We start from the raw sequence: 3,074 nt of genomic DNA on the forward strand, positions 1-3,074 counted from the left end.
ATATGAGTGAGTTGCACTGAAAAACTTAGAATATAAGAAACGCACAGTGTAGTACATAGTATATGAGTGAGTTGCACTGAAAAACTTAGAATATAAGAAACGCACAGTGTAGTACATAGTATATGAGTGAGTTGCACTCAAAAACTTAGAATATAAGAAACGCACAGTGTAGTACATAGTATATGAGTGAGTTGCACTGAAAAACTTAGAATATAAGAAACGCACAGTGTAATACATAGTATATGAGTGAGTTGCACTGAAAAACTTAGAATATAAGAAACGCACAGTGTAGTACATAGTATATGAGTGAGTTGCACTGAAAAACTTAGAATTCACTGAAAAACCCGCATTACACGAAATGCACAGTGTATAGTATATGAGTGAGTTGCACTGAAAAACTCTAGAATATAAGAAACGCACAGTGTAGTACATAGTATATGAGTGAGTTGCACTCAAAAACTTAGAATATAAGAAACGCACAGTGTAGTACATAGTATATGAGTGAGTTGCACTGAAAAACTTAGAATATAAGAAACGCACAGTGTAGTACATAGTATATGAGTGAGTTGCACTGAAAAACTTAGAATATAAGAAACGGACAGTGTAGTACATAGTATATGAGTGAGTTGCACTGAAAAACTTAGAATATAAGAAACGCACAGTGTAGTACATAGTATATGATTGAGTTGCACTTAAAAGCTTAGAATATAAGAAACGCACAGTGTAGTACATAGTATATGAGTGAGTTGCACTGAAAAACTTAGAATATAAGAAACGCACAGTGTAGTACATAGTATATGAGTGAGTTGCACTGAAATACTTAGAATATAAGAAACGCACAGTGTAGTACATAGTATATGAGTGAGTTGCACTGAAAAACTTAGAATATAAGAAACGCACAGTGTAGTACATAGTATATGAGTGAGTTGCACTGAAAAACTTAGAATTTACTGAAAAACCCGCATTACACGAAATGCACAGTGTAGTACATAGTATATGAGTGAGTTGCACTGAAAAACTCTAGAATATAAGAAACGCACAGTGTAGTACATAGTATATGAGTGAGTTGCACTGAAAAACTTAGAATATAAGAAACGCACAGTGTAGGACATAGTATATGAGTGAGTTGCACTGAAAAACTTAGAATATAAGAAACGCACAGTGTAGTACATAGTATATGAGTGAGTTGCACTGAAAAACTTAGAATATAAGAAACGCACAGTGTAGTACATAATATATGAGTGAGTTGCACTGAAAAACTTAGAATATAAGAAACGCACAGTGTAGTACATAGTATATGAGTGAGTTGCACTCAAAAACTTAGAATATAAGAAACGCACAGTGTAGTACATAGTATATGAGTGAGTTGCACTGAAAAACTTAGAATATAAGAAACGCACAGTGTAGTACATAGTATATGAGTGAGTTGCACTGAAAAACTTAGAATATAAGAAACGCACAGTGTAGTACATAGTATATGAGTGAGTTGCACTGAAAAACTTAGAATATAAGAAACGCACAGTGTAGTACATAGTATATGAGTGAGTTGCACTGAAAAACTTAGAATATAAGAAACGCACAGTGTAGTACATAGTATATGAGTGAGTTGCACTGAAAAACTTAGAATATAAGAAACGCACAGTGTAGTACATAGTATATGAGTGAGTTGCACTGAAAAACTTAGAATATAAGAAACGCACAGTGTAGTACATAGTATATGAGTGAGTTGCACTGAAAAACTTAGAATATAAGAAACGCACAGTGTAGTACATAGTATATGAGTGAGTTGCACTGAAAAACTTAGAATATAAGAAACGCACAGTGTAGTACATAGTATATGAGTGAGTTGCACTGAAAAACTTAGAATATAAGAAACGCACAGTGTAGTACATAGTATATGAGTGAGTTGCACTGAAAAACTTAGAATATAAGAAACGCACAGTGTAGTACATAGTATATGAGTGAGTTGCACTGAAAAACTTAGAATATAAGAAACGCACAGTGTAGTATATAGTATATGAGTGAGTTGCACTGAAAAACTTAGAATATAAGAAACGCACAGTGTAGTACATAGTATATGAGTGAGTTGCACTGAAAAACTTAGAATATAAGAAACGCACAGTGTAGTACATAGTATATGAGTGAGTTGCACTGAAAAACTTAGAATATAAGAAACGCACAGTGTAGTACATAGTATATGAGTGAGTTGCACTGAAAAACTTAGAATATAAGAAACGCACAGTGTAGTACATAGTATATGAGTGAGTTGCACTGAAAAACTTAGAATATAAGAAACGCACAGTGTAGTACATAGTATATGAGTGAGTTGCACTGAAAAACTTAGAATTTAAGAAACGCACAGTGTAGTACATAGTATATGAGTGAGTTGCACTGAAAACTTAGAATATAAGAAACGCACAGTGTAGTACATAGTATATGAGTGAGTTGCACTGAAAAACTTAGAATATAAGAAACGCACAGTGTAGTACATAGTATATGAGTGAGTTGCACTGAAAAACTTAGAATATAAGAAACGCACAGTGTAGTACATAGTATATGAGTGAGTTGCACTGAAAAACTTAGAATATAAGAAACGCACAGTGTTGTACATAGTATATGAGTGAGTTGCACTGAAAAACTTAGAATATAAGAAACGCACAGTGTAGTACATAGTATATGAGTGAGTTGCACTGAAAAACTTAGAATATAAGAAACGCACAGTGTAGTACATAGTATATGAGTGAGTTGCACTCAAAAACTTAGAATATAAGAAACGCACAGTGTAGTACATAGTATATGAGTGAGTTGCACTGAAAAACTTAGAATATAAGAAATGCACAGTGTAATACATAGTATATGAGTGAGTTGCACTGAAAAACTTAGAATATAAGAAACGCACAGTGTAGTACATAGTATATGAGTGAGTTGCACTGAAAAACTTAGAATTCACTGAAAAACCCGCATTACACGAAATGCACAGTGTATAGTATATGAGTGAGTTGCACTGAAAAACTCTAGAATATAAGAAACGCACAGTGTAGTACATAGTATATGAGTGAGTTGCACTCAAAAAC

The sequence above is a fragment of the Mus caroli genome, unplaced genomic scaffold, assembly GCF_978045245.1.
Source record: "Mus caroli unplaced genomic scaffold, Mus_caroli_1 scaffold_25, whole genome shotgun sequence".
Classification (NCBI taxonomy): Eukaryota; Metazoa; Chordata; class Mammalia; order Rodentia; family Muridae; genus Mus; species Mus caroli.